The sequence below is a fragment of the Molothrus aeneus genome, chromosome 3 (genome assembly GCF_037042795.1).
Source record: "Molothrus aeneus isolate 106 chromosome 3, BPBGC_Maene_1.0, whole genome shotgun sequence".
Lineage (NCBI taxonomy): Eukaryota > Metazoa > Chordata > Aves > Passeriformes > Icteridae > Molothrus > Molothrus aeneus.
Window position 1 is genome coordinate 3169319 of NC_089648.1, and position 26351 is coordinate 3195669.

General features: G+C 45.4%; 1 long non-coding RNA gene across 1 annotated transcript in view; it reads right to left on the bottom strand.

Annotated features, from left to right (window-relative positions):
• LOC136555146 (uncharacterized) overlaps window positions 1–26351 on the bottom strand; it is a 435291-nt gene that overhangs the window by 21823 nt on the left and 387117 nt on the right. The window contains exon 5 of the long non-coding RNA XR_010783432.1: window positions 1698–1893. This is a non-coding gene — a long non-coding RNA (uncharacterized lncRNA). The remainder of the gene's footprint in view (window positions 1–1697; window positions 1894–26351) is intronic.

Genomic DNA, 26351 nt, shown 5'->3' on the forward strand with positions numbered 1-26351 from the left:
CTACAAAACCCCAGGCTTTGATATTAGCCAGGCCTGCAAGGCCCAGTCTCCTGCACATAAAACAAAAAATAAATTAAAACCAGCACAGCCTGAGATTTACTTAACAAGCCGAGTTCCAGCCTCTGCTCATGACCACTGCTTCCCCTCCTGGGCCCCGAGCTATAAAAAAAGCCCCTTGCATGTTCCTAGAGCTCATCTTCCTCAGGGTGAGGGTGAGAGCAGCTTCCTCTGCACAGTAGCACATGGAAAAATCTCCTTTTGCTGCTCCTTTTGCAGCCCAGGCCGGCAGGAGCCGTGGGCGGGATGTGCCGTGCGTGCCTCTCCCTGCGGAGCGCGCTGGGGAAATGGACCTGGGACACAGCGACATTGCCCAGCACCTGTGCTTCCAAACAGGCAGTGGGTGCTCCTAAAGAAGCACCAGCCACGTGCTCATGCACCCCTCAAGGGCTACAAGGGGCCTGTATTTCTCTGTATTCCCTGTGCTTTAATGCTGATTATGCACCCTCTTTTAAACAGGCATGGAAGGGCCCACCAGAGTTACTCACTGCTGGTGTGTCAGATTCCTGAAGCATTTTAACTACCATCATATTCCCAGACCAAGGAGGCAATAGACTTCAAGTTAAAATGTTTAAATTGTTCTCTACACATTAAAAAAGTAGTGAAAGAGCATTTCATGCAGGACAACAAAGCAGGCGAAAGTGCCCCAGCACAGCCACTAACTCCATCCCTTGGCACTCTTACCTGTGCCAGGGGAGTGGAGAGAAGCAGGGAAATACATTACTATTGGGGAATGCATTATTATTGGGGAATGCATTACTATTGGGGAATACATTGTTATTGGGGAATACATTATTATTGAGGAATGCATTATTATTGGGGAATATATTATTATGGGGGAATGCATTATTATTGGCTTCTGCTCACCAGAGACAGAGCCCAGTGTGTCTTTGGTCTCTGCACAGCCAAGTGAGACCTCTGAAAAACTTGCTCAGTGTCAGTGCTAATTAGTGGAGGAGGCAATCAAACATTCCAGCAACTGGGACCCCTGAAATGCTGCAGACAGGCAGCTCCCACCATGGCCCTCAACAAATGCTAATTCTCGTTAATGCCCACGGACTCTGGATCGCTGCAGCACTGGCAGGGATCACCATTAGCTGGGAGCTAATTAGCAATAAGTTGTAGGACTGGTTAAAGTTGCAGGATGGCAACCAGATGCAAACCAGAGATGCACTGCTGGTGGTAATTTCCAGCACATTTTTGTGTAGAAGGAGCCTCTAAATAGCTGGAAGGGAAAGGAGTGACCAGAAAGGTTCCTGGGAATCCTCAGCGGTTCAGGGCACAGAGAACCAGCTCAAAACTGTTACAGACTGAGCCCACAAGCAGCACTTGGGAACCCCCAGCAGATTCCTGTGTTGGAGAGATGAAGCACTGAGAGGGATCTGTCCTCTCATAGCCAGGAACAGATCCTGCCCTGGGACACAGCAGGGCCTGGAGATATGTGCTGGTACTGCCTGGCATGTGCATGGCTAAAAATGCCCTGTGCTGCCCCACAGCCCCTCTGTGAACTGTGCTCCCAGCCAGAGAGCTGGGCATTTGTAATGATAGCAATAAAAATAATAATGATGGAAAAAAGCCACCCTGGAAAGCAAAACCCAGGCCACTCCCTATTATAACAAATCACATTGGATGTTCCTTACCTGAAATTCCATGAGCAATTAGCAAACAGAATGCTCCACAAATGCCTCTATGCCCACTCTCCTTGTGGTGGTTTTGGCAGCCACATTCCCAGCCTGCAGTTTGCCATCCAGCTGCTTCCAAACCACAGCTTTTTCTTCTTTTTTTTTTTTTTTTCCCAATGAAGTTCATGGCAGTCAGTGTTTTACCACCTGCATGCTGGGGAAGAAAAAAAGCAATAAGGAGAGGATCAATATATACAGTGTGTTTATATTCAGTGAGAGCATGTTGCAGAGTGGGGAGCTGTGATGTGTGTGTTTGCATTGTCTGGAAAAGGATCCTTAGTGGCACTGCAGCTGGAAAAATTAATGTAAGAGCAGAAGACTGTCTTCAGTGACAAACTTTTCACTTGGTAAGTTACAGTTCTGTTGTAAGGAAATGATACCTTGGACTGCAACTAATCTGTGAGTCCCAGGAAAGGCAGATCACTGATTCTTCATCAGGACTGCATGACCTGATCTATAAAAATTTGGGCCTCAGCAGGAGGTTGTGGGAAAGTGTGATTTGCATTTCAATTTTTAGTCCACCATAACCTTTAAATCTTCCTGCAGCACTATCACAATGCAAGTTTTTGGTCTCAGTGTGCTCAAAACACATACCAAAAAATAAAAAAAATCCTGGTACAATGGCAGTCATTTGCTAATGGGACAGAAAGTAGCATTTATGTTCAAATTGTTTCACAGAGCACCATTACATCAGAGTCTTTCATCATTTTATGGGGAATCGAGTCCCCAGACAGCATCCTTGGGGACCCCATGTGGTGCTTGTCACAATCATTCCACTCGCACAAACACCCTGGCCCTTTCAATTTTTATCTGCCCAGAGCCCAGAATATGTTACATTACTTAGGTTTTGTTCTGTATGAAGAACTCACAACAAATAAGAGCCACTTCCCTGGCAAAATGAGCCTGTGAGTGCCGGTGAAGGGAATTTCAGGGAATTTTCCCTTTGCAGGAGGGGCAGCAGCTCTGCCATCCCTCCCGCTGACTGATGGCACCGCTCCAGCCCATCCTCCATGGAGCAGCCACCAGCACTGGCACTGATGGCAGGATGCTCACTTATTTCCCTAAAAAACTGTCTGGGTCAGGCTCTGAACCCCTGCACACGCTGCTGGAGATGAATTATTCATGGGCCAGGAGGGCTTCCCTGTGCCGCTGCTGAATCAGGGAGGAGGCTTTGCAGAGAGAGGGGGAAAATCCATTTCTGAGTCCTTTAGCCAAGGAAATGCTCCCTGAAACACTTGCAGCCTTTCACCCCAGTGCCAGAGGTGAGTCTCCATGGCCATCCTGGGGGCTTGGGAAGCCAACTGAGCCGAGAGCTCAGAGCCATGGAACACGGTTATCAATGTCCTGGCACAGCTCAGCTGCTTTTCCTTGCTCCACACCGAGCCAGGTTTTGTCCTGAAGAACTGCACATGGCCACAAATTGAAATTTACATTTATTTTGGTGAGTGGATGCCTGCTTTCCTTTTTGTAGAATATTACTGCCACTTCCTCAGGCATGGTGAGATTCAGCAACCCTTTCTGGGAACATATTGTCCAGCTAACTGAATTTCCAGGCTCCAGAGCTCAAAGCCCAAGGCAAGGGTGCAGGAGTGTGGGCACCACATCAACATCACAGGTGTTTCCAAGTTTTCTTCTGCTTTTGCTGTTTCTGGGGTTGGTAGCTTTCCAGTGGCTTGAGCAGAGAGAGGCTGAATGAGGGACATTTTTTGTACCTGTTTCTTAAAGGCACTTGCAATCCCTTTCCCGTGTGTGTTGCCATGTTGGGGCCCAGTGATTTGTTTCCTTGCTGGCATTGGCAAGATTGCAGCTCTTGGGCTGAACTTCCAGCCCAGCTGCTCCCCTGTAATGAATGGAAACCAGATCTCCACTGAAGGTTACAGCCCTTCCTGGAATGCAGGGTGAGGGTGCTGCTCCAGAAGGAGAAGTCACTCCTGTACCTGAGCACCTCTCTGCAGACACATTTCCAGGGGTGATTCTACAGGGCACTGAGACACTGAGCCAGGACATCCCCAAGAGTCACTTTTCAAAAGAGCTGCTTTTGCTCCACTGAGTGTCTGAGAGCCCAAGTTGGAATATGTAGGACTGAAAAAGCAGTCTGGTCCTGAACTTCCTGCTAAAAATAAATGAATAACAACCTTCACACGAAAGCAGGATAAATAATTTTTCTTTTCTTTCAGGACACGTGTTGAGAGCACAGAAAGCAGTCAGAAGTACAGCTTTTACCAACTGCTCTGCTGCTTAACATCTCTGGCATTCAAAACATACAACTTCTGTGTTTGTACTACATTTCCCTAACAGCTTACATCGAGGCCAAACACACAGCGTTCTGCAGAGGTCTTCTAAAATAAGCTTATTTAAAAGAGCAAGGTCAATGCCCAACACATGTCAGATTCTGTGAGCAGAAATCAAAGGGTTCGGGGCAAATGGGATATGTCAGGACTCGGTGGATTCCCATACCAGGCTCTTTTACCAGGTTCACATTGCTGCTGCCAAAACCAGTAACAATCTCATCATGTGGACTTCAGCTTTGGAAAAATGTCTGTAAAAATCCCAGTCTCTGCACATGGGCTACTCAGCTCAATAAAGAAAACTAACACACAGATAAAAGTGTTTATCTGGACATGCTATTTATTGTCCCTGTAACTGTGTTCTTCTTTTAATGTGCTGATTCCATGCTTCAGCCCTAGGCTATATTAAAATCAAATTTAAAGCATTAGTGATGTAGTTAATTCCATTTATAATACGACCATCAAGTCAAGAGAAAAGAGAACGTTAGAAATATATATATATATGTGTAGATGGGTTTAAGAACTTTTTGAAAAAAAAAAAACCAAAACAAAACATAGTTCCATTTTGATCTTTGCTTTGTTTTTTTTTTTAATTAAAAGAGGAAAAGTTTTTCCTGTGTTCAGATAGAGTAACTCTGCCTGGTCTTTTAAGCCAGAATGATATTTGTGATTTCAATTAAAATATGCCATTGTCACTTTAGCCTCCCTCTTTGGTATTTTAAATTGATCCTAATGGCTTTGCCTTAAGTGATTTGCGTCCCGTAGTGAATCCCTGTCACTTACAGCACCTCCCACTATTGCCCTCCCGAACAATCACTCCCGATAATCGCTGCTTCCCCTTCTCCGGCGCTTCGCCGCTGCTTCAGGCTGCGAACTGTTGGCTCTTCACCATCTCTAACTCGGGGCTCGGCCAGGCACGGAAAAGAGGGACCAGAGCTCCTTGGGGAAGGCCGAACTGGTGGCTCCGGAGCGGGGGCTGCGTCTGTCCCGAGGGCAGGAAGGGAAGAGTGGGTTTGGATTGTGACCTCCCCATCCTTAGAGTGGGGCCGGAGAGGGGCTCACCCTGCCCCAGAACTCTGGGAGATGGAGAGCATCCCAGGGAAACCTGCCCAGGAATGCCCAACTCCCACTCTCCGAGGCTTCCCCCGGAGAGATGCCACCAGCAGAGCCCCTCCGGGTCTGTCTGGGAGCTGCCCCTGCCCCTCTCCTGTCCCTCCGCGCCGTGGTGGGGACCAGGAGCCCTCTCCTTCTCACAGGAGCATCCTGTCTCCTTTGCCTTTCATGGATCTCATTATTAATTGAAGAATCATTTAGTTTGCATAATTGTCCTCTGCCATACATAATTCCAACCTTTCTCTTTAAATTGGCTTATTAAACTAAATACAGTCTTCTGGTTTTGTGGCTCCAGCTATCAAAGCTTCCTAGATGGACAGCCAGGGTGACGGGAAGAAAAAAACCAAACTAATAATATTAGGGAGCATCCTTTTATGTACATTTATGAGATCTACCAGCAGGTGACTCCATTCTAAAATATCTGTATTTTCATAAAACAAAATGCTTTCTTTCCTACACCCTGAACATCGTCACGATGCCCCCCTCCATAAGATTTAGCACTCTGAAAAAAACAGTGTTAAATAAATAGCACTTTTGCTTAAGCTATGAACTATTTCTTTTTGAATAACACATGAAATTGAATTAGAGAGATTCAGGGATTTCCAGAACAGCCTGATGTGTTCCTGTCTAATCAGACCTGATTAATTCAAATCAAACTGCAAACCTCAGTTTTATTTTGCTTTAAAAACTCCAGCTCAACAACAAATCAGCAGTATGTAGATATCACAGAGGCAGTTAACAGGAAAGCCTACATATACCGAGCCTCGTAGAGTCAAACGGATATGATTAAACATTTGGCATCATTTATTAATATTTTATATATTCAAATATATACAGAGGGGATGGGACCAGTCAGGTAGATGCTCTTCACCAGGGACAATTATATTTATGCCTAAGAAAAGCAGATCCAGCTCAGGTGTCAAAGGATGTTTCTTCAAAATAGAAAAATTATGAACAAATAGCAGGGTTATGTGGGAGGGTTTGTAACACAGAACTGCACTAAACCATGCAATGATCTACACAGATAATCAAAGCGCTCCCGCCATGCCGAGTGCAGCAGAATAAATTAAGATAAAACAAAATAAAACAATCCCACAAATGCAAGATTGCAAATGCAAAAGAGGCCGCCGTGCAAGAGGTATTCAGAGATTTACTGAGCCATTATTGCAGCGCAAGGCACACTCAGAGAGGCTCCCAGACCTGACCAGTTTAATCCACATCAGAGCAGGGACACGCGGGGTCGGGAGGCTGACTGGGTTTGGGCACTGGGCACAGCTGTTTTCCTTAGGTGCAATCCCCTTGTCACTGGTGGTGGCACTTTGCATTTGCTGTGTGGCAGCATATGTGCTTGCCACATTGGGGACCCATTACATCCCTTCAGCCTCCAGCCACTTCCCTTCCCTTCTCGTTAGCTGTGTGTCCATATATCCTTCCACACTCCTGCTGCATGGCAGGGCCTGCTCTGTGCCCCCTCTGCCTGCTCCCAGATTAAAGCCATCTGTAAGTGGGGCAGAATTATTCTATGCATTGCCAAATTTGCATACATATATGCACATCTGTAAATATATATATATACACACATACACAGACATGCTCTGTATGGAGTCATGTCTGTTCCATCACTAACCTGCTCAGAAATATTTTTGATACCAGGGAAAGCTGACAGAGATGAGGAAAAGCTGAAGAATATCCAAGGAAATCTTTCAAACTAAAAGTGAAGGTGTAAAAAGGGGAGGGGTTGGACTCTATGTGCACATGTCCGGCTCTGCAAAGAAACCCATGGTTCTGCCCAGCACAGCCCCATTAGTCCATGTGGAATTGTTGGCTTGCAGGTGAATCAGTACCTGCCCAGACAGGCAGCTGCATGTTTCTGAGGCTTTGCACTCACAGTGGCACGGCCAGGACCGACTGCAGGCCCAGCCTGGCTCAGTGCGGGGTCACTGCACACAACAATAGTTAAGAAGAAATTGGGTTGATGTCTCATTTTGTGTGGCACTGCCGCACTGCTAACTCCAGACACACAGGGATGTGTCATGTGACATACCAGGATGCTGGCACAGAGGGAAACCTCTCCAGTGTGGGCAGATGAGCTTGCCCAGCAAAGGCCCCAGCTGAGCAGTGCCCGAGCCCAGTGGAGGCTCTTGGGCTTCTTGCAGCCAGGACAGAAACAGTCCCAGATAAAAGAGCTCTGCACTCCACACACTAAAGAACATTACAAATGTGAGAGCCTCTGATGCACATTTTCATAGCTATAACAATGTCCTCATGACCAGGATTCAGGTAAAGCCAGCTCTACCCCTCATCCCCCTCCAAGTAGAGCATCCCATGCTTTGGGAGCTTCTCACCTGGACTCATGGATACAAGCCAGTCTGGCAGAGAGGCCCCTGGAGACATGCAGATCCACATTTAGCTTTTTATTTCCACAGCTATGATCAAGTTTAAAATCAAAATTTCCACTCATAATAAACCTCCAAACTCTAATTAAACTGGTTCTTTCAAACAAACAAACAAACAAACAAAAACCGAACAACAAAAGAGGAAAAACTATTCGGCTTTGATCTGCTTCTTTTTCATTAAATACATCCTTTAGCATTTTCTAAAAGTCTCTTCTCCCAAGGAAGCAATCACAAAAACCCATTAAGGCTATTTTTATACCATGGTGAGAACACTGAATTACCTTCCTGATGTAGCTCCTGTGTGGGTAAGTGACACAGCCAAGGCTAGGTCTGCATGTCCCAAACACCTGCTGGGCTTTGCTGCTTCTCCAAGGCAGCAGTTGGGAAAACGCTGTTCCAGCCATGGCTGGGGTGGGTTTCATCCCAGGGAACACCATTCCTCTCAACAGCCCAATCCTCCAGCAGAGGATTGCCTTGCTCAGCAACAGGTCAGGCCAGAAAAATCCCTCACTTCCAGGCTCCCTGAGTACCAGTGATGGGGGACAAACCACCCCTGGCTTTCTCTGCAGCCCCATTACATTAATTAATGGCACTGCATAACAAAATACTGTGACAACTAAATTCTTTCCTAAGTCAGAATGCTTCTAGACATGTCCCTCCAGTCTCCCACACTCTGTTACACACAAACAGGAAAAAGACCAAGGACGACCCAAAATTCAGGGTAAATTTGGTCTTTTCTCTGAGGCAACTTTGTGAATCAGCACAGAACAGTCTGCTCACTTTTGGACAGAGAGAGAGAACATCTGCAGGTCAGCCAGAGACAGGTTTTCCACTGGTACCTGTTGCTGCAGGAAAATTCCCAGCTGGGTCAGGAGAGGTGAAAGGATGGAAAATGCCTGTCCGGTTAACGTAAATAGTTACACTATGCACATACATTTCGTGCCATCCCACTGCCCTCGGCACCGCCAGGAATGTTAAGGAGGTGGGAGGCCCCTCTGAGGAGGGCGGTGTCCACAGCTCACGGCAACGCCTCCAAGGAACAGCCGGGGGGAAGATTTTGACTTTTTAACTGTGGCCATCCCTGGCAGAGTGGCTGATGCTCAGCGCTGCAGTGGTGACAGAGCACCCGGAGGCTGCGCAGGTCCTGCTCGGGGGGAACGAGCTGAGGATGCTGAGCTCTCCTCTCTGTGCTCTGCACGTGTGAAACATTCTGTGCTCCTCCCTATCAACAGAAAGGTGCTGCCTCTTGGGTGATTTCTGTTCAGCTGCCCCCAGCCACGCCACAGCAACAAAAACTTTGCAAACTCCTTGGTACTGAAGCTACAACCTGTAACCCGGGCCGAGGTTTTATCAGCCGTGAGATCAGAGGGGAGCAGCCCTTGTAGTACATGAATGGCCAGCTCAACTGCTCGGAGAAAGGAGCTGATTCACGCTGCCAACGCTGGCTCTTACACAGATAATAAACTAGACTGGCCTTTCTCCTGACATCACACTTCAATCAAAAACTTTCTCGCAAAATGTCACTTTCAAAGTTGCAGCTTAAAAAAAAAAAAAAAAGAAAAAAAAAAAGTCTTTATAAAAAATTCATGGCCACAATGATCTGATAATGCAGCTTTCTGATACCAGCAGATGTTTTGTCTAACATGTTCCCTGAAGCTGTACTCTGTGCCTTCATATCTTTCATTTCCAGTTGCTATCTGCTGACTGTGGGATGTCATGTACGTACCCTATAGCGATGCGCAGCCATCGCAGCTCACACCGCCGCACGTAATGAGCTGCACAAGATGCTTGTCGCAATAACTCCGCACTTCCCCGACCATATGGAACACAACACTCCAAAGCCCACAGACACTTTTTTTTATTACAGTTCAGATCCTTAAAACATAATCTGTGTGATGTCTAGTGAATGTACGTGAAGAGCTGCTGAAAACAAAGTTAACACTTGTTCACATCATCTGTTACAAATGTCCAATTTGGGACAATAAATTTCTTCGGAACCTGTTCTTTTGCTGACTCGTTGCTTTATCTTTTTTCTCTTTCTCTCACGTCGTTTTTTTTATGAACTATGCATATGTATTAAATGGGATTTGTTGTCCCTAGATACCAATTTGCATAAAGTGCAAGCCATCATTGGTTGGAGAGAAGCAAATTACTTCTCCAGCAAGATCACACTTCTTTTTTTTTCTTCTTTTTCTTTTTTTTTTTTTAATTTTAACAAACCGCAGGCAGAGGCTGTTAACAGCACTTAGCCAGATATGCAAAGTATCACTTTTCTCAAAAGCAGCTTGATCAATGAGCCAAAAAAAAAAAAAAAAAAAAAAAAGAAAGAAAGGAATTATTCAGTTAAGTACAATGTAGAAATGTCCCAAGACTGAAGCCGTTCACCTGTAACTTGAGCTGCCTGATTCCCAGTAAAAGACAACCCTGGCATGGCTTAGCACACAGGACACAAAGCAGAACAGCCGAGATGACCAGAGCCTCTCAGGATCACTATTCCATCTTCCCAGTGTTCCTACAAGTCCCAAGAGTGCTGGTTCTTTCACATGTTGCAGAAGCCCCTCCTGCTCTTCCACATCCCACAGATTTACTCATGTTAGGCTCTCCTGCAGGGCTGTGCTAAAACAGGCTTGAAACACCTGTCCAATGCCCTCCCCTCCTTGCTCCCTGGCCCAGGGATGTCAGCTGCCATCCCAGCAGGTCTTGGACAAGGACAATCTCCTTGATTCCCTTCTGCTCTTCCTTGCACACACCTGGGACACACTGGCAGGAGCCTGAACTTGTAGGAGGTGACAGATTCCCAGGTTCAGAGCAGCCCTGCAGGAGCCCTCTGCCCCTGGCAAAAAGGAGAGACAGAGGAGGGGATTTCACAAATTCTTCAGGAATCAGATTACCTAAGCAAAGCTGTGGTGCACAGGATGATGCACAAGAGCACCAGCCCACCACTAAAAGGATTTGCAAGCCAGGAGCCAGGCTCAGTTGAAAAGTGTGAGAGAGTAAAATCACCAAAGGGAACAAATCAGCAAAGGAAGCTGAGCTGCAAAGTTTCCAGCTAGGTCTGAACTTCCCAAGAATTTAGTGCTGGGAAATTTCTGGGGGTGCTGGGGAGTAGAAGTCCTCTCTAAAGAGAATAATTTCTTCTACTGAGCTCTCTAAAAATGACTGCAGGGTCTGTCTCTCCCTAAACATTCACTCAGAATTCAAACCCAAATCCATCAATAGATGTGTTTGGATTATGTTACTTCTGCGTTTAATGGACAGATGATACTCTCTCAAGAGTGGTTCCTGGGATCACACAGAACACTGGTAATTAATTACAGACATAGGACAGGTGATCTGGGCGCTGGTGGTGACTTGAGGTGTCTCTGAGGGAGCTGTGGGTGCCAAAAGAACAAATGAGGACCCAGGGTGTGGAAATTCTCAAGAGAGAGTCTGTATTTCCTCACTACCTTTAGCATCTATTCAAAGACACACAAATACCCACAGATTTTATGCTGTGTGATGATTTGAAGGTGAAAGGAATAGTTTCTGTCTGCAAAAACTATTGGCAACTTCCTGCAGCTCTTGCAAAAAGGCTAAAATACCATGATTTCACACATCTCTGCTATTAACGTGAGCTGCTTTGCTTCTGTGTTTATATTTGTCACATTTAAAAGGAATAAAATAGAGTTTAAAAGAAGATCCTGACTCCCAAACGAGCACAAAAGCACAAAGAAGTCATGCAAAGATTATTGAGAAAAACTCACAAGAGGGAATTAAGTGGAGGCTTTGAAAATGGGGCTTTTTTTCACAACCAAGGGCACTGTTAACCACTGGAATCACCGTGGGACCAGGAGAAATCCTGCTTGGGCCACTCCCTCAGATGGAGAGAAGCACATGGACCTTGTCTCTCTAAAGCTGCTGCAGGACAGGCAGGAAGCTTTCCCAGGCTTCTCTCACTGGAAAGCCCCAGAACACTCACCTGGCAGCACAAAGGCTGCTGTGGGTGTCTCAGCGCAGGAGCATCCACAGCCCAGCCCAGCCCAGCCCATCCCTCTGGATTCAGATGTAGCCAAAGGAATCCATTGCTAAGCTGAGCTGAGCCCTGCCCGTGAGACCAGAGCTTGGTAACATGATCATGGGCTCCTGCTGCAGCAATTCCACATAAATCCAGCCTTGGAAAGAGCAGTAGCAAAAAAAAAAAAAAAAAAAAAAAGTGTTTTTCTCCTTCCTTATCTGTACCCACTCCATTTTACCTAAGGCTCCCTATTAGCTCAGCTGGTGATGTCACTTACTCCACTGGAACCTGTTATCATGGCAGATTCCTCACAGGATTTTCTGTTTTGCCAGCGTCGCTCTTTGTGCAATGTTGTATTTCATTCCATTAGATAAAGGGTTAAGGAATTCACATTTTACCCATATAGACTAAGTTATACTCCCTGTGGGTTGCTGGCTTCCCATTGGCTGGAACAATGACCTTGGAAACAGACAAAAATGATGCATTGTTGCAATAAATATTATAGCTTGCACCTGTTTCTAATTAAGTCTGCCAAACAATTTCAGAGATACTGAAAAGAGAAATGTGTTGGCTTCTAATCGGGTGTTCTTTGCTGTTTGATCTGGATTTTTCAGCCCCCCATATGACCTCGCCTTCTTGGTTCTTGTTTTTCTTTTTCTTTTCGGACTTGTAGAAAAGCACAAGATTGAAAAAAATCTTCTGAAAGAGGAACATCTCGGCCTAAAATCAATTGAAACTAAAAACCTGAAAATTGATGGATTTGCACCAGGGCTGAAAACAGTTTATGGCAGGATACCTCAGAAATCTCTAGTATGGATTCTTGGTTTCATAGGTCTATTCTGGCCTTCTCCTTTTCCTTCACCTCCTCCTTCTCCTCTCACCTCTTTTAAACTTCAAAACTCAAAACAATCCCTATTAGCAATCGGGATCAGGATCACTGGGAAGCTGGAGGTTTTTGCTGCTGGACTTCAAGATGTTGGAGAAATAGATGAGGAAGGATTTTCCTGCTAACACTCCCCAAGGAAATGCAAAGGGAGCAGTGGTGCCTTTGCCTTCCAGAGTGAAGGACACCTTGGGAAGGCTCTGGCAGTCACTGCTGTTTGATGCCTGCTCTAAGATCCAGCTCCATGGACAAATGCAAACATGTGGCAAATGCAGCCTCTTCTCCTTAACAGAAGAAGTAAGGAAATAAGGAATTACTATTATCTCCCTTTGGCAAACGGAGACTGGAAGCCAGAGCTCAGCCAACACTTCTGGCTGTCAGTGACAGAAGCTGCCCAGTCCCATTCGTCCCTGTGGGATCCCTTTCCTCACGCTGGGATAAGCATTTGTGCATCTGTATTTTGGAACTGACTGAGGAATTTATCCATCTGAAAACTAATCCAGGAAGAAAAAAACCCCAAACAACAGAGTTTTTATTTCAGCCACATCAAGTTCCTGATTTTAGTTTGCAGGCAGCCTGGAGGGGTGGGACTGAGCAGCCAGGGCAGAGGGAATGCTGTGCAGGAATTTTGGATGGAATTACATGTTGTGACCTCAAAAAGACAATGTGGGTCTCCAGAACCCACAGATGCCTCTGTCTGATGTAAATGTCACCCACCTCCCAACCCAGCTGAGGTTTGCTGCCTGGGCACCCTTGCTGTGAGCCACACAAGGGTTCTTGTGCATGGGCAATGGGTCTCAGACGTCTGGTGGAATTAACTGAGCCTCTGCCCAGCCAAAAATGAATTATTTGGGGGTGGAGGCTGCAAGGGGATTATTTCAGCAGCCATACTAATGAAGGTGGGATCAGACAGGTTTAAAATAAGCATAGATGGGAAGGGAAGGGAAGGGAAGGGAAGGGAAGGGAAGGGAAGGGAAGGGAAGGGAAGGGAAGGGAAGGGAAGGGAAGGGAAGGGAAGGGAAGGGAAGGGAAGGGAAGGGAAGGGAAGGGAAGGGAAGGGAAGGGAAGGGAAGGGAAGGGAAGGGAAGGGAAGGGAAGGGAAGGGAAGGGAAGGGAAGGGAAGGGCTCAGCCTGTGTGGTGGGATGATGCACTGCATCAGGATTATGGCAAGAGTTTTTTCCAGGAGGAGAGACGGAACTACAGAGATATTTTGCAGGGTTAGCACGTCTTCCTCTGTCTGATACACTCTCTCTCCTCCACTTTTCCCTCGGTGGCAGGTAATAAAATGCCTGCTGGTACCCCCCATGACTGGAGGTACCCACAGAGTGGTTCAGCCCATCGTGAGTGCTGTGCCAATCATTTAACAATTCCCACGGCTGCCTTTGTGAGAAGCCTCTCTCTTAAGCCTCTGGTTTAAGAATTTAGAGTAATCATGTAAAAATGATACCCCTGTGCTCTATGATCCGCTGAATCTCACTAATGCCGGATCCCAGAAGAGGGCTTATTAATGAAAAGATGCAATGCCTCTCTCTCTGCTCATGTTTCACATGAATATCTCTCATGGATTCGGCAGTAAAGCGCACTGCTGATAAAGTGAGTATAATGAACCTCCGTGCTCCACGAGAATGGAATCTCAGACTGATGAAGTGGTTACCTGCTCCACTTCCCAGCACAATGGCAGGCTCCAGAGGCACGGGGAGAAGCACCCGGCGGCTGCGGGAATAGCGGTGCAGCACCGCCAGCTCCCAAATCCGGGCTCTGCTCTGCCACCGATGCCTTCGGCTGTGTCAAGAGATCAGGAGTTTGGAAAGGAGGAGTTTGTAATTAGCTGAGAGAAATGAAATTATGTTTTACTGTAAATCACTGAGTCAACAGACAAAAGGAGGGTTTTAAAGGGACAGCAGCACCTTGAGGCTACTCTGTGTCCTTCCGACATCACACAGGAGTCAAAAACCCCGCCGGCTCTCGCCACTTCAACAGCTTCCCAGCAAGGACGAGCACCAAGTGTTCTGCAAACAGCAGGATCCTGTTTCCAGCCCCTGATATCTCACTAATTTTCAAGAAGTCACTGAAAATACTTTCAAGTAGTGCATCTGTCCTGAACCTCCTCTGCTAACAGCAGCGGATTCTGCCATTGAGAATTTCAAATTGTTATAAATCCTTTTGCTGTAGCTGCTTGAAAACAAACAAGCAAAGCAACCCCCTACACTAACAAGAAGAAAGATGGATTCCATGTCTATCCATGGGAAAAGAAAGTATGTGACTACCCAGAAAGCACTGTGAGGCAAAGAAAAGGACCAGGTAAAACACAGCAGGGCAATCAGGCTCTATATTTCTCTGAGGCCCTCTGTGATTTATGATTTCCATTAAAGGGAACACATGCCTTACAAATTACCCCTAATCCTAGCATCAGTAGGATGGTATAGGACAAGCAACAAGAGTCTGGAAGGTGTCACTGGAGTATCCCAAAACAACCACAGAGACCAGTGTCAAGTCCAACAACCAGACTGTAGCTGCTCAGTGCATCTCTGATACTCGGCTCACCTTTGCAAAGCCAGCCCCATGCAGCAAAATCCAAACTTCCCAAACCTTCTGAACATGGAAAACTATCAAGAGATCACAGCACTGAAGAACGAGCAGAATCCCATCTCAAACCCCAGCTGTCATCCTCTGCATGTCACCAATCCATGGAAAAGGGAGCAGTGTCCCTCACTTTGAGGGGATTCTCTGGTTACAGAGAGCTCAAACGCCCTAAAACTCGGCAGAGCCTTAAAGCAGGAGCTGCATTTTGCTCAAGTACCTTGGGCACAACACCCTGTATTATTCATTCCTAAATACCCCATATGTGTTGTCTTTAGAGAGGGAGGCAGCCACACCACCTTTCTGTGTGTGCTTTCCTCCCTTGGCTTTTACATTTCTTCCACACACAGAATGTACTTAACTCACTGCTTATTGAATGAAGGATTAGTATTATTTTCCTTCCTCCAGTGAACTTTGTTTCACTTCATCCTGCATACATTTGGCTGGGCTGTGTTTTCCTGCCAGCACACCACTGTTCAGCAAACTACCGTGCTTAAGGCCAGCCAGCTAACACAGTGATTCCTTTTTACTCCCAAGGAGTGTTTCCGTAATCACGGCTGTGCTGGGGGATGAATGACAGCTTACACCAAGAAGCACAAAATGCACTTCCAGAAGCTTTGCTGAGCTGGGACAGAGCTAAAGCAGCTTCAAGCTGCCAAGACATTTGAGACATCCAGAGGAAGACACATTTGGAAATAGAGCCTGCTCCTTAGCTCCTCTGCTAGCACAGCCACTGACCAAGGACTGGGAAGGGAGCAACTTCCCCATCCTCTCTTTTCTGTGCTGTCACATCTCACCTCGGGCCAGACTGTGAGAAAAAATTAGAGAAAAACTAATAGTAACAAATAGTTATATTTATACTATTAGTATAAAACTAATAGTAACACATTGCAATGGTTCTGTATTTACAGTCTCTCTTTGTTGTTGTTGTGGTTAAGATTGGTTATGTTGCAAAGAGAAAAGAAGAGTTTCTTTCCAACTCTTGGAAAACCAAGTTGGAAGTTCCTGTTCACATCACTGCAGCAATGCAGGCTTCTCTGGTGGAAGTGCTTTCTTTTTCTTGTGGAATTATACCTCAAGGCCTGCTAGGTAGTTCCTCTCTTTGTTCCTGTGAGCCAAGATCATGCTATGCCATGCTTATAATATAACCTCACACTAGAAAGAAGATTACAAAGGGGGCAAAATGCCCTCGAGGGTTCCCCTTTATCAGAACCTTCCCTGTCAGTTTGCCTTCTCATTTCCTGAGCTCTTGTCTGATTATTAGTGTACTGACAGAATAAAAATAACCTCATATTCCTACATGAATCATAAATAAAACCCTTTTATTTCATCAAAGAGGCTGGCAGGTTTATAGTCCTTTGCAATGCATGCACGATGTGAATGACATACCTTTAATTTTGCTGACAAGCTTGTCGGGGTCCTAATGAAAATGAGTGAAAAGTGGGTGACTTCTCTAAAGGTTTAGCAGTTGCTTTTTGGTGAGGATATATATTTCACCTTGCCACTGTAATCAAGGAGCCAACTGATCTTGGAAATGAACTCTTCAATTACAGTCCACTACTAACTCTTCAGGAATGCCTCGGCAACAGTACCACAGTGATTATTGCTGATATTACACATTTAAGCAACCTGGGGGGATAAAAGAGGGGGAAAAGGGGAAAGAAAACCGCAGCAGCATCTGTGGTAGAGCTACAGGTATCAGGGTGCATCAGCAACGACCACATTCCACATTTTGGTCATTCTGGTTTTATATCCCTGCTGTACACCAGCCAGTAATAAAATCACCATTCCCACCTGGATGTGGATGGTTACATTTTCCTCCCCATTTGTTCAAGCAGACACTTTGCTTTTAGAAACCAGTATCAAGAATGGTAGAGGATACCTTGGGATAACCCTACTAAAAAGGAGGGAATAGTGCAGAGTATTCTTTTAGGTGTCTCTGACAAACAGGCTTCCTGATAAAGGTTGCACAAAGAAAGAAAGGTCCAGGCACACAAAAAACAGGCACAGCACAATCAGAAAATCTTTCCTATTCGGACTCTTGCGCAGGGTTAAAAGGTTAATTGCTCTCAAAAGAGGGAAGCAAACAGTTAAAAAAATATATTTTTAGTAGTGATGAGAGTTCTTTCCCCTTCTTCAACACATCCTTTCTTATTTCTCCTTTATTTTTTCTGTCTCCTATTTTGCTCATGTAAAAGTCAGGAAGAACACAAAGCCCCATGTTTGCTTTCTGACCACAAACAAACCGTCAAAGCCACAACCATTTTTCCCTTCATAAAAAGATTCCTGCTTCTTTTGGAAGTGTCTCAGGTCTTCACTCAATAATTCTGAACGAAATTAAGGGAATATGACAGCTTTATTTGATCTCTTGGAGCTTATCCTTCTTTTTTGGTGGCAATTCCTGTCTTTAGCAACACCTCATCAGAGAAAGTTTGGGACTTGGTGAGTTATACTGGCCTGATGGATACTCTTTTCTGATTTTTTTGTTTTGTTTTGTTTTGTTTTGGTGGGGATTCAGAGGTGGGGATGCTGAGAGAGAAAATGAGAGGCACATAACTAAGGTCATCTGAGCAGAGAGACAGGATTGTGCATACACAGAGAGGTGGGACAGAAAAAGGGAAAATAATATGGACACTGGTTTCCAGATTTCTGTCTTGACAGTATTTTACAAGATTCCAGAGCTGCACTTTTAATTTTCATTACTTTCCATCTTCCTTTGATAAGCTCAGGAGCAGTATCTAATTTTATTAGGAGCTCTTCATCAAACGTGGATATCTTCCTTCCTCCAGGGATTCCCTAGCCACAAAAACATCAGGTTCTGTGAAACATTAGTTAATCCCAGTTAGAGTTACTTGACCCTATCAAGCTAAGAAATAAATTTTACTCTTCATGAGAGTCCTACTGTTTACACTTGAGACAAAATTCTTAGATCTCAAAGTTTTCAGAGGAAAAACATATTTCATAATGCCAGAAAACTAGCCTTAAAGACCTGGGCCATAGAGGCCTGAAACTGTTTCTTATTTCAAATTAAATATACAGACAGACTTCCTCCTGACTGTGCCTGACACCAGGGCCTGATTTTCTTGGCATAAAACCCAAAAGGGTGAGGGCAGGAGCCACATCCAGTCCCACATTGCTACCTCTGGCCCTCAGCCTTCCCCATGCAGCTGCTCACAGATGGAGCTGGTGAGAATCAAAGCTCTTCTCCCTGCCCAGGGCAGAACAAACTCCTCAGCAGGAGCTCAGGGTTTGGTGAACCTTTCAGAGGGTTTTGGTTGGAAGTGACTGACCCAGCAGGAAGGTGCTGCTGGCAACCAGCACAACTCCAATGCTTTGGAGAACAGGACCAGCCACTCTGGCTGCAGTGCTGTCACTTGTTCAGCTGTTTGCAGTGTAAGGTCTTGCTAGAAAAGGTTAAAAAAAAAGACTCATATACTCCAAAATTATCAGTTTGTTATCACTATTAATAATACTTTATAATACTTAACATGCTACTTTTCATCTTCAAAGCACTTTGCAAATATTAATTAATCCTCACAGTCTGCCTGTGGGGTAAGCAAGTGCTGCTGCTCCCAGAGCTGAGGCACAGGGTTAGCTGATGTTCTCAAGTCCAGAGGGTCAGGATCAGCCTCTGCACATCCTGCTCTGATACCCAAAATATTTAAAGATGGTGTTTCCCCTGCTCTTAGATGGGGTGGTGAATGTGCACAACTTTTGTTGTAGACGAGATACTTTCTTTAAGTGCTGATGTGAACTGACAACTGCAACTCCAGCAGCTTGGACGAGGCTGCAGCTTTCTCCCTTCCCACATATTTCTGCATTGATGGGAGAGGTGGGCAATTACTGCCAGCTGATTAAAGGACAGGATCAAGAAGGAGTTCTAAAACTACTCCTCAAGCTGAGAATTTGTAGCTTTGTAGCAGAGAATTGTGTGTATGTACACAAAAGTGATCAGAGTCACAGCTTAAAGAAGCAGCAGATTTCTTTTAAGATTTACCAGGCCGCCATCACTGAGACATAAGCAAAGGAAGAGTTTCACTGAAAGCAGCCCGTGTTTGTGAGGACTATTAGCATAATGTTTGGGTTTTCTTCACTTGTGGGTTTGAGATTGTTTGTTTCATTTCTAAACAACTTCCAACACTTTCAGCGCTAACAGCCGAAGGAAGGTTTAGAGGGAAGGACAGGCCCATGATGTGGTTTTATTTGTCCATGCTTCTTTGAGTTGGTAAATCACACTGCATTGCTTTATTGAGTGTCCCTTTAGGAGTATATTGGAAAAAATTCTATCTGCCACAATTAATAGAGTGCCTAGTGCATCACACAGCACAGCCCCGGAGTCGGAACTCGGCATTCTCCCGGAGCCCTTTGGTCCCACACTGGATGCCAGAAAGGATAGTGGCTGTGACATGTGATACAACTGCTGATAAATGATGGTGATAATGCAGAACAAAAAGGCTAATGAGTTCTCCCCAACACCACGCTACTTTCATGAAATGAATGTGATGATGGCCCTATTTGCTACTTTTTTTCCTTTTTTTTTTTTTTTCTGGCTAGCGAGTTACTTATCCCTGCATGTTGTATGTACCTGCATGTTGGTTTTTATCTTGTCTGCACAATGCCATGGCGAGACAGCCAAAATTAATGTCAGCATCTGCCTTCACTTTTAAACTATAAAAGAGCCTTTGAAGGTAGAGTAAACCAAAGAGGCCAGTAACTAATTATAACCCATTGTACTGGACTTTGGGAATAATGAATAGAAGCTATTCCCCGAGCGCTTAGCAGAGACAGTGGTGCCTTTGTGGTGAGGGAGATCCCTTCACTGGACCAGAGAGAGGAGAAATGGGATTGTTAATGTATGTAAGAGGCAGGAGGATTTCTATGGTGCTATTTCACTGCAGAGGCAGAAGGGAGCAGAGCCAATCATGGGAAGCGTAAAGGTGTGAAGGCACAAAGATGGAGAGTTGATTAAAAGCACCGTGGGGAGCGCGGGCGAACAAATCAATGGTAATGATGGAATTATGCCCGAGCGGAACCCAACAGTCTGCGGTGTCCTGGTGACTTGGAGCTGGGGATTAAATGCTGCAGGAGCAGAGCTGGCCCTTGTCCTGCCTGTCAGTACTCAGGGATGGGCTGATCAATGGCATGGGCTCTGCTGCACAGCGGGGTGAGCCCAGCACAAGCACCTCCGGGAGGTGTGAGGGTGGGATCCTGCCCAGGGGCAGCAGCAGTGGGGGTGGGATGTCCACATGGTTGTCACACATGGAGTGGGATAGGGCTCAGTTGGGGGAGCAGAAGGATGAGGAAAGAAAAGGCGAAAGATGAGGGAAGGGGCCCTGAGGATGCTCAGGGGTCAGGGAGCCAGGGGAGCAAAGCCACAGAGGATCTGGTGGAGCAGGGACATGAGGGGCACTGGGCACACGAGCGGCACTGGGCACATGAGTGGCACTGGGACACACACAAGCGGCACTGGGGACACACACGAGCGGTACTGAGCACACGAGCGGCACTGGGCACACGAGTGGCACTGGGGACGTGAGTGGCACTGGGGACATGAACGGTGTAGCCGGGCAGGACTTGGAGGCACTGGCAGGAGCTGAGGGAGCAGAGATCAGAGCTGGCTGCAAAGGCACCGAGAGAAAGGCCTGGAGCAGCCTGCAGGGAGGGAAGAGAGGATTGGAGCAGCTGCCAAGATAAATGTAGGCCTGGCTTAGCTGGGGCAGCACAGGCTGAGGGCTGCTTGCCCTCCCTGAGCTTGCCCTGCTGGCTCTGACACCTCTACAAGCAGAATTACAAAAACACAGCCTTGGTTCCCTTCTCCTTTACTTCTTTAAGGATTCCTCTGCTGGTTTGAGGCACACGTCTTTATGCACATAAAAATCCCAGAAGTCCCTACCCCTATGGCAGAGTCACCATTCCCGCCTGGCTTTTTGGTTGGTGACCTCAGGAGAGAGGATGTGGGGACTGTCTGCCTGCCCCAAGCTGGTCACAGAGTGTTACCAGAGGGGGATTAAATGGGTGAAGAACAAGCCTAGGAACAGAACCTGTCAGGACAGAGCTCTGTCCATAAGGGACTGTGCCAGAACACAAAGCAAAGCAGAAATTTTCTCTCCAAAGGCATCAGTGCACCACCCCAGGGCCGGCTGCAAGGGCAGCACTGCCCACGTGAGGAATGCAAGAGGACAGTCTGACCTCAGGTTCTGCATGACAGGAGATCCTCCCACACCACACAGCCAGAGCCAGACCTTTAGCAAATGTAAGGGCCATCATGCCTGGCCTTTTGGCACGAACTCACCACGAAATAAGTGAAAGCTACACATTTTCAAAGTCAAATATTTGCCCAGTGGTAAAAAAGACCACTGCAGCCAGAGAGAAGCTGTTCCTAGGTGGCCTCAGCCTGAGCAGATCCTGCAGGACTGCTCTGGTGGTCTCAGTTAAGAGACCTTCAGATTGCTGAAGTCTACTTGTGCTCAGGCCAGCTGGGGAGGAGAGAGCCAATTTTAGTCATCCAGAGTCTCCAGAAATAAAATTCTCGAAAGGAAAAGACAAAGACTCACAAGTAGAAAATGCACAGATTCTTTCCAAATGGTCTTAATGAAGATTATTTAAATATGGAGAGTTAAAATATCCCATATGTTAGCTCCCTTATGGATCTCTTATCCAGACTCAAGCCTGAGCACAAACTAATAAACCCCTTATTGAGAGAGGAGCTCAATACCAAAGAGCAACAATCTGGTGTTTGGCTGCTTCTTTGCTTTTTTCCTAATAATAGTGTGTGAAAAGCCTAAAAGGAAAGTATAAGGCTCAGAGCTGGGCTTGGGCACGTGCCCCCAAACAGGCCCAATCTCCAGAGAGGTTTCCTTCACTCTTGAAAGCAGCAAGCACCAGAAAGTGGAGAGGGAGACCTAGACACATCACAAACATGAAATGTAAACACAACACATTCCAGCACAGACCCTCACTGAAACAAGCCCTAGAGCAAAGCTCTCTCTTCCTGTTGGTGACAACTGCAAAGGACTTCAGCATAATGGTATTTACTCAGTTAAGTGAGAGCTGTAATGCACTTCAGCCTTAGAAAAAAAACTTGAGCTATTTAAGTGCCCTGGTTTCAGACCTGAGGCTTTATTTGCACATGGCTGCAGGAGTCACCACTGCCACCAAAGGCTCTGCTCTGGGAGCCTCCCCAGCAGGAGACATGGAATGGAAAAAGCCCTTTTGCTTCAGCTCAGCAGAACCCAGAGCAAGGAAGCACAGACTTAGTTTAGATACAAACAGAAGTCACTTCACCATCTTTTACTTCCATTTCCCTCAGTAAATTGGGAAAAACCATATTTACCCTCTTGAAGATACTTGACTGAGAATTAAACATTATTATTGTTAAAGGGTGATGCTAACATAGTCAGTAACAGGTCTAATACAGAGCATTTTTTTGCACATGAGAGTGCTGGGAAGTTTTAATGAGCACCTTTTCTTTTGCCTGTGTACCAGTCAGAGACACCTACCTCTTTAAAACAGATTTTGCTATTTATTTTTTAAAACATTTCTTCTTAAGCTTTCAACCCAGACTACACAGTTTTAGCTAAGCTCTTGTGGTTCATTCTAAACTCAACTCCAAAAACTGATCTCTCTCAGGATGAAATTTTCTTTAAAAATATGATGTGGTAATTTCATTTCTAATAAAGACTACACAACTGTCTTCATATATGGAAGGCACTTGGAAAAAAATTCCACTTTGTTTTTGTAGATCCAGCAACTTGAGAAGGCAGGAGTGGGTGAACAGCAGCCTAATCATTTTGTCGCCACTGACAAGCAGGGAAGGAGTTAATTATCTGCTTCTTTTCACTAATTCTCTTGCAGAGCTCGGTTGTGCATATTAAATGTCTAAGTTACCAGATTTAAAGAAAAACTTGATCTCAATTTGGCTACATATTAGAAGTGCCATTCCCTGTTGTCCTACCTAGCACTGTTAATTGCATACATTTAGCCCTCTATTGGAGAATAATTTAGCTTCAGATTGAAAAGAAACAGCCCTGGCCTTGGTTATTTTGGCATACAAGACTACAGTATGACTCTGTTTTCTAAGCAGACATTAATGATTCTAAAACTAATATTCATTGTTTGAAGAGGCATAGCAGCCTTGGCATTTACTTAACCTTTTGTCTCATGTATGAGACTGAGTCAGCCTAAATCCTTTTCTTAATTAATATCTATTCTTTTTTTTTTTTTCTGTCCAACATTATTTATTAAACAATTTGCATGCAACAATTAAGAGTTGAGAGATTAGAAAAAAAAACCTCGCTGTAGGAGCAAGCTCACTTGGTACAACAACAACCATCAAACTGGTTCTCCAGCTCAAACAAAGCTCTGAGCAGGGATAAGAGGGGAATAGGGAGTAAGGAAGGTCAGATAAAAAAAATAAAAATCTGAAACCAAAAGTCCTACCATTCACCTCCTAGCCCTAACATTAAGCTATTCCCTACTAAAAAAGTAATAATTCTAGAGGGAAAGAGATAAAATACTACTGCAAAAGCATAAAACCCTGGGATTTGACACCTCCAGTGAATGTCAGTGATGACAGTTATGGTTGTGAATAAAGTGCAATCACTGAAACTGTTTGCTTATTGCTGTGGTAGAAAGAAATTATCATTTCAGCTTCTTGTCGTGCCTCACAGGACAGCAGTGCCTGCTCCACATGAGCTGCCCCAACTGAGCTCTCTGCTTCTCCAGCCTCTTTGTTTCTGTGTGCTTCCTTGCACTCCTGTGGCCACAACTACAGCGAGTAACTTGCTGAGTGTGCCACAAAAGACCCTTAGGAATGTTGGGATCTACGTGGAAGTTGGCAAGGACACCTTTGGCAATGGCAATAAACCATTCTGGGGTGGCATTATGAGCTCTATGACATTAACACAGAGCAGGATGGCAGCTGCAAACACAAGGAATTTACCTGGAACAGAGGCTCCAGCATCTCTGCTCACCTTTTCTCCTAGGCAGTAGCTTTGTGGAGTCACAGACACTTTGCTCAGGGGACTGTCTGCAAGGCCAGAGCTGAACCACCTTTTATATCCTACCAGGGCTGGGGGACAAACCAGACCTACAGGAAAAACTCAACACTTTCCTAAAAAGCACAAGTGAGATAATATGAGCTGTATCCTGCACCCATCAGGATACCCATCCTGATACCAGCAAACTGATACAGTTCAGTTTCATACTTCATGGGCATCAAAGTCATCCTAAATCCTCTATTAGCCAACCCCTAATGCTCTTGGGATCTCTTTTCTAAAAGGCTTTAGGAGATCCCTGGGCACCACATAAGGCTCTTGACCCACACCTTTCACATGAACCAACAGAGAGTGAACCCTCCTACCCTGTGACGAGGTCAACACTTGCTTGGGGGGAAGACACAGGGAAGGAAAAAAATGGGACCAATGCTTAGAGACTGTTCTGAGAGCTGAACTGGACCCCTGCCACTTTGTCTCGGTGCTCCCAAGAGAAACACTCCAGGGATCCAGATGTGTCATTTTCTCCACAACTACCTCACCAATGTGACACTACTTTAAATATTATTTCAGACATGGAGTGCAGCAGGTAATTTCAGGGCATGAACTACGGCAGCAGGTTTGAAAATCAAATGCACGTCTATAAACCCAACATATTAATAACTTTACAGTTTTCAATAAGACATCAACATTTGCATGCATCTTCCTACTTGTTATGTGCAGTACTACATTTTTTAATGTTTCTTGGATGCTGGCCAGAGAGTCTGAGTCCCTAGTTAGTTCAGCTATTACTTTCTTGCCACAATAGATCTGGGTCTTGGCCAAGTACTGGACTCATACTGCATACAAAAACACAAAATTCTCTCCCTTATCTGTTGATAGTCTTCACTTCCCAGGGAAGGGAGAAAAAATGGCATAAATTAAGATAAATAAGTAAATACATAAAAATTCAACACTAACTGTAGTATAAGTATTTTTAGCATTTTTTAACACTACGTGTAATCAAAAGATTTCCTTGTGTATTTATACTGCTTTAGTCTCCCAAGAGTCTAATTCATGACTATTCACCTGAACAGGAGAGGAAGATCTCTTCTTTAAATCCCTCATGGAGCTCCTCAGGCTTTCTACAAGAGTGAGCAAGGTTACCTGACCTGAAATAAAACAGGGGAGGAAGAGGCTTCAGTACCATCCTTCCTTTTTCAGTGTTTCTCAGCCTATGGACTATGGAGGGGTTTAAAGAGGCCATGAAGGGTTAGAGACAGCCTCTGTTTTACATTTGACCTTTTTATCCCTTACTCAGAGCCTCTGGTGCCTTCAGAGGAAGATGGATGAACACAGAGGAGATGCCTTTTGAATGAGGTTTGAAAACATTGTCCAGCACAGCTCTGGTGGCAGGGCAGTGAATGTTGCCTTTTATTGTGGGTTTAAGGTGGCAAACTCAGACTTAGATTAACAAAGAACAAGGAGAAAGGAGCGGGTGACGCAATGATCGCGGCTGTGGCTTCCCAGCCATGTTAATCCCCAGCAGCCTGAGCTGCCCCTGAAAGGGCTGGGCCTGCCCACCCGCCCGGCCCTGCTGGGAAGGTTTTTGCCCACTTGAAGATCTGCATTTTATCAGAGAATGAGGAGGCTACAACTTTCCCCGACCCTAAAATCGCCCCTGGGTGCTGCTGAGCACATGGGATCACCGCGCTCCTCAGAGCGGGACAATGGCAAGGGGGTTCCTGCCTTGGTGACCATGGAACCACCACGGAACCTGAGCCAAGGACATGGAGGCAAGGTCAGAAGCAGCAGGGAGGGCATCTCACTTCCCCATGGCTGCTGCCAGAATCCCATCCCAGTCCACTTTGCTGTCAGTGTAACACTGACCCTAGCAGCCCACTGGGCTGACTTGGAAAATATTCCTAACAATATCAAGGTAGCTGACAAGGTAATAGAACACATGATTCCTGTACCTTCTGCTAGAGCTGTGTGAGTGGTTTCTTCTGTTCATTTGCCCAAATAAAGCATCAGTGCCTTAATTTCCGTTGTTTCAGAAATGAGATCCTCTTGAAGAATAAAAGGATGCTGTGTTCGAGAGGGGTAGCGTTTTATGAAGACACGTAATTAAAGAAAGCCATTAAAGATACTTGTAAAAATGATTCAGATTTTTATATATGATGACTAACTAACTTATTATGCTCTTCTTGGTCATAGATTAATGGGAATTTCTTAAAGGATAGAGAATTATTTAACAAGCTTCAGGATATACAGGGCTTGGAATACACTATAAAAATGTGAATAATAGGAAATATGGCTGCTTATTCCCTTAACTAATGAACCAATGCTAAATCCAGAGATAGCAAGATGTCAAAAAAACCCAAA